General features: G+C 36.6%; 1 protein-coding gene across 2 annotated transcripts in view; it reads left to right on the forward strand.

Moving 5' to 3' along the window:
• LOC129748498 (uncharacterized) overlaps nucleotides 1-12,603 on the forward strand; it is a 279,431-nt gene that overhangs the window by 37,442 nt on the left and 229,386 nt on the right. The gene's annotated exons all lie outside the window — the stretch shown is intronic.

A 12,603-nucleotide genomic window follows, 5' to 3' on the forward strand; every position in this document is an offset into this window, starting at 1 on the left:
GATAATGTTTTGAGAACAAAAGATTAATAATGAAATTATATCTTCTATTTATTGCAATTCGAAACATAAGTTGTAGCTTTCATTTCAAGGAGTTGATAAATGGTTTTGAGATTTTAATAAACATTAATGTTCTAACAAATAACAATTTAAATAATTTTTAAACGTGTTAAATGTGCTGTTTCAAAAGAAAAAAACTACTCATAAAACCTTTGAAACTTCTTAGGTGATTGGTCAATTAATTTGATGGACAAAAGTTTGGTTTATAAGTATTTCTTTTTTTTTTGTTATTTCTTATTCAATTTGACTTATAAATTTATTTTTTGCAACCAACATATAACTCGATCATCGATCAGGTAGCTACCTTCTCAATAACTAATTATAATGTATGTAGCACATTCCAACTGAAAACGATTGAACCTAACTTTTTCGCCACAAAACCCGTGTTAAGTAGCGTATAAATTATCGCATCACTCACAAATCTTTTCCCTGCTGGAAACCACATTGCTAATGCCTTGGCTCCCAGGATATACCCATGGCCAGGATCTATCTCTACTAAGCTCTGCCTTCAACAGCAACAACAACATTCATAGGCCGGCCGACCGAATGACCGGACAAAACCAATCAGTACCGGGTAGCTTCCGAAAAACCACTTTGGCAAATAGAGATAGACAGCAGCTAAGCTTTACGATTTCTGGTGTTTAGCGTCTACACCGTATACCCAACTACTTTGGCCTGGTAGAGCAAAGTTCGCTCCAGCAACTCAAACGTAACGTACGGCACGCAATTTGGCCTACAGAGACACCCACACAAACAATCACCCCTCCCGGTTTCGATGAGTTTGGTCCAGTCCGGCCGGGATGAAACTCGAAACTCTGCTGGCTGGCTCGATTAGCGCGAGTGTTTAGCGTAAATTATTCAAATATTAACGGAGTGGTTACTCCCGGAGCGCTCCCGAGAAGCGGCTTTTGCATGGGAGCTCTTGATGTGCACCGGAATCCGCAATGTGTGAATGGCCAAAGCAAATCTGCGAGCAGAAGCAGCAGCCGCCCGGCAGAGGTTGTTGTCGCTAAGCAGTAGTTGAACCCCTATGCAATCAATGCTCTGGGTTGAGTGGTGAAACCGGAAGTAGGGCAGAAAGCGAGGGGTCCTGCGGTCTACAGGTTTTCCTCGCAATCGAACCTGACATGTCACCCGGTAGATCCTCAGTTGTCGGAGAGTTGAACGCTCGCTCGCACGCGGGTTCGCTTTCCCCAACTATGTAGGTACTAACTCTACCGACTAGCTCCCGAACTGCTTCTGAAGAGTGACTGCTGCTACAGTATAGTAGAAATATAAACAGTCGAATACATTAATTTAATTTTGTGATTAAATCCGGTAATGTATGCACGGCTTTTAGTGACTGGTAAATAATTGATCTGCGAAAACGAGTCGACTGTCCGATTGTGGTAGGAAATCGTTCAAGATACGACTTGTGCGGTAAGTTTGCAATTATAATAGTACACTTCCAAACGTCGGGTGAGAGCAATATTTTGTTCAGGTGAGCTTTCAGTCCATTTGCCAGCATTATTGAATAGACAAAAAAGTTTCCTTTTTTAAAAAATTAAGACTAATATTTATTCAGCTTTGTATTGAAATTCTCCTTAGAAGAACATTAATGCAATATAAATAACGAATATTTTGTAATTTGTATGAATATTTTTTTTCTGGCTGAAAAATTCTTTCAGGTACTGAAAAAAATCAATGATATTATAAAGCTTAGAAAAAAGTTAATTTGAAGTTCCAAATAATTTGCAGAACACTTAATTTTGTATGAAAATGTTGCCGAAGACATCAGAACAAAATGTTGGCAGGTTTATGACTTGTGAGAGTTCACAACTTTGTTTGCTCACACAAACACACTTTTTCTGATGCTATGTTTGGTGGATGATTAGACTCACCAAAGCAGCTTAAGTAAGCATTGTTGAATTTTTCTGCACTATCAGGGTTTAGCAAATCAGGTTGAATTTTATTCTAAACTTTGTCAAATCTGGGCATTTAATTTGGAATTTTCTACACAAAATCTGGACAAATCTAAGCAGAATCCAGTGAGAAGAGAAGTTGAAGAAAGTGAGGAAAACACATTACTTTTTTTCGACAAAACACGTCAGCAGCGTTCAAATCTTTTTCCAACTACCAAAAGAAAACCGTTGAGAAAATGAGACCGTTTTGAGTGTACTGTTTTACTAAGACCGGAACAAATATCAAATTTTTCTTCTGTCACCCTACCCTCTTCAATTTTTTCAAAAAACCTAAAGAGGGAAATAAATAAATGAATAATTTAATTTTCTAATTTTTCATACGGATTAAACGGTGGCTGGAAGAACTTTTTCATAGCGTTGTAAAAATTTAAAAAATCTACAGTAACTAACACGGTAAGGACTCGAAGACATTCTATATCTCGACATTCAAACCAACTTATCTTTTTAAAAATGTAATATCTTGGAAGTGAATAATTGAAAATTCTCGTTTTTGGTCCGTAAAGGGTGATACGGTCAAAATTTGGTTCAGTCAACTTGACGTATTTCTTTCAATTTTGCATTTAAAAAACCTGAACACCCATCATTTTGAAGGTGTGTGTGTGTGTGTGTGTGTGTGTGTGTGTGTGTGTGTGTGTGTGTGTGTGTGTGTGTGTGTGTGTGTGTGTGTGTGTGTGTGTGTGTGTGTGTGTGTGTGTGTGTGTGTGTGTGTGTGTGTGTGTGTAGAATTTTGCTCCTATTTTGATTTTGGAATTCACTCTTCAGTTGTCAAAATGCCGTCCAAGGAAGAAGAGCAGAGTATCAAAATTTTGCTCGCGCATCGCGAAAATCCGAGCTACTCGCACGCAAAGCTGGCAAAATCGCTAAAAGTTGCCAAATCAACCGTTACAAATGTAATTAAAGTGTTTGGGGAACGTTTGTCGACAGCCAGGAAGTCTGGATCGGGGGGAAATCGAAAACCGGAAGCCGCTGAGACGACAAAGAGAGTTACCGGTATTCTCAAGCGAAACCCTAACCTTTCTCTCCGAGATGCCGCAAATAAACTGGGGTATCGTCTACAACCGTGCATCGAGCCAAAAAAAAAATAGACGGACTATCGGCTTACAAGAAGGTAGTGACTCCAAATCGCGATGATAAACAAAATACGACGGCCATAGCGCGATCCCGGAGGCTGTACACGACGATGCTGACGAAGTTTGACTGCGTGGTAATGGACGACGAAACCAACGTCAAAGCCGACTACAAGCAGCTTCCGGGACAGGAGTTTTATACGGCCAAAGGAAGGAGAAAGGTAGCAGATATTTTCAAGCACATGAAACTGTCAAAGTTCGCAAAGAAATATCTGGTTTGGCAAGCCATCTGTACCTGTGGCTTGAAAAGCAGCATTTTCATTGCTTCCGGAACTGTCAACCAAGAAATTTACGTGAAAGAGTGTTTGAATGAACGTCTGCTGCATTTCCTGAAAAAAACACGGTTGTCCCGTACTGTTTTGGCCGGATTTGGCATTTTGCCATTACGGTAAAAAGGCCATGGAATGGTACGCCGCCAACAACGTGCAGGTTGTTCCCAAGGACAAGAACCCTCCCAACACGCTAGAGCTCCGCCCAATTGAGAAATACTGGGCTATTGTCAAGCGGAACCTAAAGACGACCAAAAAAACTGCTAAGGACGAACAGCAGTTCAAGGCAAACTGGCTTTCTGCGGCGAAGAAGGTGGACAAGGTGGCTGTACAATATCTGATAGCAGAGGTTAAGCGTAAGGCCCAGCAATTCGGATTTGGAAACGCGGAAGCCTAACTGAATATTTTTTCTGAATTTAATACTAATTAAACTTGAAAAAGGAATTTAATTTGATTTTTTTAATAAACGATTTCACCGATTTACACGCGTTTTCCCTTGACAAATTTTGACCGTATCACCCTTTATTTATATACAAAATACCAAGTTTTGTGCCTCAGTTTTTAATGTTTTAAAAAGTTACTGATAATTTTTTATAAATCACTAGCAGACCCGGTGTGCTTTGCAATACCTCCAAAAATAAATGAATTTTCTAGAAATTATTATTTTTTTTGGCATCATTTTAAATAAAATTTCAACATAACATAAGCTGGAATTTGAGTTTCAAATTGCACTTCAAAGATGATTTAATTTTATTTCCTGAAACTTCATCTCTAAATGAGTTTTTAAATATCTGCAATTTTTGCTCTATTTTCATAAAGTTTACATTGATTCTTTAAATATGCCAAAATGAATAGTTTATTGGTATAGATTCCTCAACATTTTTCACTGCCAATGTGGGAGAGGTTCACGAAATACTATAGACACATTTTAAGTATCTAAATCACGTCTTATTTGCTCCATTTGTCTAATAAGTTTTCGAGATTTGAGTGAGTGTCTGAAATTATTCGTACGCAAACAACCTCTCTCTTACTGTACGGTCTCTTTTGCTTAATATGAACTTGATTTATGCCAAAAAACTTGTACGGAAGCTTTCTCCTACAACTGCTGAAATGAGGTAGGGTTCCTATTTTTTGTAATCGAAAACCCTTTCATATCCCTTTTCCACACTGCAAAGCAGAAGGGTCTGTAACAGTCATAGAAACATATCTCGTATTTAAATACCTTCCCATGTCATATTTGATTCAATTTGTTTAATTACTTTTCCAGTTGTGTCAACAAAATTGCATTGGAGCCTTCTCTCCACTTTCTGTGTACTCCCAGGAAAAAAAGTTTATCGTACCCAAATGGTTTCCTATGTTGTATTCGGTTCTGTTTGTTAGATAAGTTTTTGGCTTGTACAAAACAATTGTATGGGATCCTCTCTCTTCCCTAATGTTATCTTCAATATAGGGCTTTTGCTATACACACGTATTAGAGGTCTGTTGGGCACACATCAATGGTTTTTATATGCGAAAAAGGCAAAATTTAGCTGAAATGTTGTTTTAAACTTAAACTAACTGATCCGGCAAACTTTGTTGGGACTGTATTTTTGATTTTTTTTTAATATTTTAGCACTGTTCCTAAGTCAGCCTTCCTTTTGAGTGGATAAAAGCAAGTGGATACACTTGTGTCAGAAAAAAATCCAGAATTATAGTTCAATATACAAATAAGTAACGCTACCTTTTGGTTAGCGAACTTTTTTTCTTCCGGTAACTTAAGAACGCTTAATCATCAAGTATTTTAGAATTGCTTAAGATTGATTTGACAGAAAATGGATCTTTTTTGGTGGAGTCTTCATAAACTGAGTTTTTTTTTCGATTTGTATTTACCTCTGTATTGAAACACATTGAAGTTTTCTTTAAACATGATCGTCAGAATAGAAAAATTAAAAAATAAATTGGACAAAACCAGAACATTTAAAGAATAAAGAAAATAAACTTAATTTTTAATTTTTTTTTTTTATTAATTCAAATGTCGTTTTTTCGGACTTCGTACTACATACACTAATTGAACCATATTGTGAATTAACAGAGCTGAGTTTGACAAATTTTTAACAATTCAGGAAAAGTCACTATTCATCTCATTTTACAGCAACACTTTCTTATCAATATAATGTTTGAAAATGTCTTTAAAATTTGTGTCATCATTATCTTTTTTCAATTTTCAGTAAGGGATTGGCAAATTGCACTATAAATTAGGAAATTAGGAAATTAAAAATAAAAGAATTTAAACTGTCATGTTTTTGGATTTCTTTTCTCTTAGAATTTGAAACCTTGAATGAAGGCAAATCTATTTTGAGTATTTGGAATAAAAATTCAAAACAATCACAAATTATTTAAAATTTTAGTTTATGATCGTAAGATAAGAAACTCTAATCCAGTTAAATTTAATTCTGAATTTTATTTTTAATTTATATCAATATTCTGAATTTGGCTTTATGAATCTGGATTTTCAGTTATATTTGAACGTAAATTTAAAAGCTGGTTTTCTTTGATCTTGATCTTATTTTTGTTGATCGAGTTCAAGTGTTTATATTCTTAAACTCACTTGTGCTTGATAGATTGTTTTTTTTTATCTGCTATCTTGTACGAAACTTTTTTTTTGTAGTTTTGTGTATTGGTTCAGATTTTTCTATACTTAAGTGTTTCAAAATTTTAGGTGGCATGCTTTTTCCTTAAATGTCAAATTTTTATATTCTTTCAAGTTTGATGATATTTTTGATTACAATCCTTTTTTCTGACTTTTAAAACTGAGAGTTAGATCTAATATCAAGTTAAAGTCCTATATAGCTAAACTTTGGAAAAGTTCCTTTTAACCACTGAGCATAAAAGGTAATGTGCATTTTTCAATGTTTCCTGATCCTCCAATCCGTTCTTATGATAGTGATGCAATTGACTTGGAATCACAAAATTGATAACATTCAATTCTCAAACTGACTGGATAAATTCCTAACATCTTCTAAAAATCAACCAAAAATATATAAAAATGATTTTTATCAGTTATATGACTTTTTTATGAAATGATTTGGTAATGGTAATGTTTTAAGTCTATCGAAAATTTTACATCCATATTGCTTGATTTGCTAAAAGAATATGACATTTAAAAAAATTAACGGTGCACGGACAATCATCTAAGAAAATATTAGAATTGCCTTGATTCTGATGCAACAAAAAACAAATTTCGTAAATATGCTTCTTACCGGCTAGTTTCAGCAATGGAAATTGGGTGCCATGACTTTTATTTGATACGAATAAAAACTAAAAATTAATTTTCAAATTCCACAAAAACGTTTTCGAAATTATCTCTCCGTTGTGATTTTCTTCGCGTGAAGACGAACACAGCAAAAAAAATTGCATGCAAATAGGATGATCCAGTAAAGAGTTTTGCATGTTCGTACATTTCTGTCTCTCTCCCTGTTTTATATAAATACTAGCTGATCCCATACGAACTCCGTTTCGCTTTCAACTCGGAATATGTCATGGACAGTTTGTATGTCAACTGCCAAGCATTTTCCTGATGCACTTCCGAATTCATTGTTAAGTAATGATTGCAAAAATATTGGACGATCACTTTTTCTGTCGTCCGCTACTAAATTTGACATCAGGAATCAATTGACCATGCCAAATAAAACTCCCGTGTATAAATATCGACTCGATCGTTGCATAACAACGCAATTATTGCCAAAAAGTTAAACCCCTTTCGATGGCCTCTTATACAGTCTTTGATATCTAAAATCGATTGCCCTTCCCTCAAAACTCTCGTGTGAAAATTTTCAAAGCAATCCATTGCATAATAACGTAAATATAGCTGAAAACTGAAAAACTTATTAATATGGACGACCCCTTTCGTCAACTTCTGGCGAAACATTTGGCATCTGAAATCGATTGCCCGTCCCTGAAAACTACCGTGTGCAAATTTTCATCCGAATCCGATGTTTAATAACGAAGATATAGCAAAAATCACCTGGGGCTTGTGATATAGCTCAGTTGGCAAGTCTGTTGTCTCCTGAGCCGATGTCCGCGAGTTCGAGCCCAAGAGTAAATATCGAACACAGTTGTACCGGATAGTTTTTCAATAACGATCCGCCAACTGTAACGTTGATAAAGTCGCGAATGCCATAAAGATGGTAAAACGACTATAATCGAAACAAAAAAAAAAAAAAAAAAAAAATAGCAAAAATATTGAAAGGTTAATATGGACGATCCCCTTTGCCGACTCCTTACACTAAATTTTATACCTGCAATCGGTTGCTCCCCAGTAAACATAACATCGCATTAGAAATGAACCAGGAGAAACCAAGTAAATGATCGTAAAAATGGTTAGTTAAAGTCTACCGACTCGGATATGAAAAAATTGCGCCATGTTTGCAAATATGTCTCCCGCGTGCGGGATTCAAGTGAGAAAACAACCTTGTTGTTCTCTCTGCGATTAGCAGTGCAACCAGATTTCTAAAAATCAGAGGGTCCATTTGGTTAAACTGTCCAATGAGAGAAGCAGCAAATATTGTCGCTGGCAACGGTTTGCATGCATTGAGAGCTAAACTTGCGCTCTCTCGCATACTGTCGGATGTACGGTAAAAGGTGTTGTATATCGTCCAATTTTTACAACACTTATCGCATAAGCTTGAAGCTTAAAATATGTATGTATATTGCCTCCACTTTAGTACGTAAATGCTGTTTTTTCGAGTTATATAAGATGATTTTATAATATATATGAAACGTATAGCAAAGTTTGTTGAGAAATATACCTACAAAAATGTTTGCTGGGTCATCCCTCAAAACTCTCGTGACCAATTTTTCAACTCAATCCGATGTATAATAACGACAATATCGCATTAAAAGTGAATAGTGCAAATGGACGACCCCTTTGGCCGACCCCTGATTTTAACTTGGATAAGTGATATCAATTGTTTGTCTCTAATAACTCCTATGTGCGAATTTTCATCCCAATCCGATGTATAAAAACGTCAATATCACGAAAATATTGAAAAAATTATATAGACGACCCCTTTTGCCGGTCCCTTACACTGAATTTGATACCTCAAATCGATTGCACGTCACTCAAAATTAACGTGTACCAATTTCCATGTGGAAACGATATTTAATAACGCCAATATCGCAAAAACAGCGAACAGTTAATATGAATGACCCCTTTGGCTGATCCCTCACACAAAATTTGACACCTGAAATCGATTGCTCGTCTTTCAAAACACTCATATGCAAATTTTCAACACAATCCGAAGAAAATTAACGTCAATATCGCGAAAACAATATTTGTCTTGTATGGACGACCCCCTTCAGAAGGGGTCATCCGAAAATCCGAAAACATTTTTCATCATTCCTGGTCCTAATAAGCATCCATGCCAAATTTCAGACCTCTAGCTCTTCAGACGGCTGAGTCTATAGAGGATAAACAAACAAACAAACATACAGAAATTGCTTTTTATATATATAGATATAGAAGAAGAAGATGAATGCGCCTTTTCTCTAAAAAAAGGGCCAATAAGCATATTTCGAATCATTGGCTAACAAGTTGAATCAATTCCGTGAATATTTGATTGAGTAGCAGTGCAGAAACTAGCAGAACAAAATGGAAAAACATGATTATTATGTTTGAAAGGTACATCAACGATTCCCCTAGATCTTTTTTTAAAGTTTTCGGGTATATCTTTCAGAATTTCAAACGCAGAAGATGAAGCTAAGTGTTTTCGTTGCGGAATTTATAAAGATCTTTAGCAATATTTCCTCTGCATCCGCAGGAAACAGTCGTATCCTACACAGAATGAACAAATGAACAAATGCACTTGCTTCTTAAAAATGTGCTGCTTATTGAAAAACTTTCGATAGTTTTCATAAATAAATTCGAAAACTAACTTTCTTCCTTCGAATCGTATTCATTTTGCATTAAGCTGTCACTTTGCCCAACGGCTTACTAATACTAATGCACTGTGCAAATGCCCTATTGGAGGATAAAGGAGTCACAAATAAGTATGTAACCTTTTTTCATATCCAAATGCCTTCTCGTGCCAAATTTGATTCCGTTTCCTCTATAAGCTCTAAAGTTATGCAAAAAATAGTAAAAGAGCACCCCTCTTTCCCTGCTATTATCCTACAAGAAGGAGGCAGTAGTATTTAATCTTCATAGAAACAATCCTCGTACTAAAATACCCTCCCAAGCTGAATTTGGTTCCATTTGCTGGATAAGTTCTCGAATAATGTAAAGAATTGTATGAAAGCATTCTTTCTCCTTAAAATTTTCTCACTGGATTAACAGAGGGTTCTAAAAATTTCACAGTAACATTTCTCATATTCAAATACCTTCCATACCAAATTTGGTATCGTTTGCTTGATTAATTTTCCAGTTATGCTAAACATTCTAAAGCAGCCCCCTCCTCCTTTCTATCTCCCCACAGGAAGAAGAAAGGGGCATTCATAGAAACATTTCTTGTACCCAAATACTCTTTAAAGCCAAATTCGGTTCCATTTTCTCGAATGGTTCTCAAGTTGTATGTTGGTTATCCACCATGGGTGCATGGATTCACCGCACACATGCATTGCATTCTTAGATTATTAAGTTCGACAAATCTCCAAAGCAACGCGTACACCATACCGGACCCCATGGCTTCGTATGAACTGTTATGGAGTGAATGTATTTGTGTTTATTTAAGTTTATTTTTTGAAGAGTCAATCAGGTGGGCTAGTATATTTACAGGTATTCCGGCATCCGTGTATAAACCTGGCCAGCTGGCAACTGATTGAAAATTCTTATTATATAGTCAGTTATATGAGGAAGCACATCTTACCTGTCGGCCACTCATGGGATTCAAACCCAAAAGTTTTCTTGCCGATATCGGGAATCGAACACAGTACGTCTGGCATACCAAAGTCAGACTCGCGCCAGCCAGATTTCGAGTTATGTTAAAAAATTGTAAGCTAGCACCGCCCGCCTCCTTCCAATCTCCCCACTAGAAGGAGAAAGGGGTACCAAATATTCATAGTAACTTTCCTCGAACCAAAATACCCTCCCATGCCAAATTGGTTTAATTTGCTGATCAGTTCTCGAGCTATGGAAACATTTGTCTTTTCTTTGAGAGACACCTTTCCTCATTCCAGTAAGAGGGATGGGTCTCAAACCATAATAGGAACCTTTCGGAGCCTCAAAAGCACCCACCTGCCAAGTTTCGAGTAAATCGAGTCGATAGGGAACAGACAGACAAACAGACAGAAATTCATATACATATAAAGAGATCAGTATTGAATAACATGAATGAAAATGGTTAAAAAGTCTTTAATGAAAATCAATAAGAATAATGATAATAATAAGTATAGAAAATGATGGTTTTAGGAAATGATATTGTTTTAATTATCGTAACAACAAATCGAAGAAACATTTTATACAAAATTAATCACTCTCTCCACTGTTTTGCTCTTATGTTTGGTGCAAATAATGTCATAAATTTACGTTTCTTGTGCCCCACTCCTTATCCCACCCTCATCAACAAACAATAAGAGATCTTCAAATCCGATTCAGCACCGTCATGTATATTCTCAGTCATCGATCCTATAGTTCCAACGTATTCCAGAGGAACCACTCAAAATGAACCATATCGGCAAGATATCGTTCCCGATGTCCTCCACTTTTCCTCATACCTCATCCTCTTCTTATGCAACCGATCCCGGACAGGAAAAGCCATCTCTCAAAGTCTTTGTGTGCTGCTGTTGTTGCTGTTCTTGGCGGGTTTGTGTTCCTTCCTTTCGGTGCCGTCGTCGTCGGATCGATCCGGGTATGGATGTATTTTGATACGGGTGTAAGTGTGCCCCTTCTTGCTCGCCGCAACCCTGGCCCTGACACCACAAATCCATATCGTCTTCCGTCGTCGTCGTCATCGTCATCATCGTTTTAGATCGTCGTGCTCGTCGTCGTCGTCGTCGTCGTTTTCTTTGAGAAGTGCGATCTGCGCTTTGTTTCGTTGCATATAAATCATTCATTAAGAAAATGAAATGGAATGAATAGATTGAGTAAAGAATAAATCTTCATAATTTATGGGTTTTCTTTCATTGTGTTATTAATATTATTTTATTTCGAGCTCTGGTTTTGAGTTCTTTTCAAAAGTTGAAGAAGCAGAAGCTGGCTGCATCGTCATCATCCGCATCATATCGTTTGGATGCTTGAGGCCGTCTGCCAAAGTCAGAAGCTGAGGCGCGAGAAAATTTTAGGGTCCGCGATACGCGAAATGATGTTCCGATTTTTTTTTCTTGCTGTTGGCTTCTTTAAAACCAGGGTGTCGAACGAAATTTGAATGAAAAGGATATGGGCAGCAAGGGATTTATGCATTTCTGGTTGCCAGTTTAGGTTTTTTTTCACCCATCGATAGGTCATAATTCGAGACTGGATGTTGTCAACGTCCTATTAATCATTGTGGGATTAGGTACGCTTCAAAATTTTCTTGAAACGCTCCCATATTTGAAATATTATTCCTTTTGAATATCTAGCTTTGTTCAGGCCATTTCGAAATTTTAGCAAAACTATTAAATAGATTAATTTATTTTATCGCTTCTTTCCTTTATCTTCAATCTGTTAATTTCATAAGTAAACCAGACGAACTGGCTCTGCAAACGGACATTAATTCCAGTAGGATGAAACGTTCTAGTTGACAGATTCATTGAGGAGGAGATTTTCTGAATAAATAATAGCTCTTCTGTGTCCCGAGCTATCGACACGAGTCTTCCACTGTTTCTCGGTTCTGTTTTTTTATATATCTTGCTCCATCCGAGGTGACATTTTTGGTATGTTTTCTTTTCTTCAGATTTTTTTTCCTCCGTCTTTTTATCTTCACTCCGGACGAATGCTCCCATCATTCTGCTTTTCTTTGCGGCATTAGCACGCCGGGATTAATTCCATCTGAGCGAATCTCCAAATTATCGCTTTTAGTTATGCAAATGTCGATTTCCTGTTAAGCTGCTCTGATGGTGATTAATTGGCAACGAACAACGGCGCTGTGAAACCAGACGGTGGTGATTTTGTTTCTGCATGGAGTGTTTGATTTGACATTCCCAAAGCTGACGAGAGTTTTCCGTTTTTGGATTTAGAAGCTTGCATTAAAACTACTTAAAAATTATTTAAACCCAAAAAGCAACGACTTATAAAAA

Source organism: Uranotaenia lowii, chromosome 2 (genome assembly GCF_029784155.1).
Source record: "Uranotaenia lowii strain MFRU-FL chromosome 2, ASM2978415v1, whole genome shotgun sequence".
Lineage (NCBI taxonomy): Eukaryota > Metazoa > Arthropoda > Insecta > Diptera > Culicidae > Uranotaenia > Uranotaenia lowii.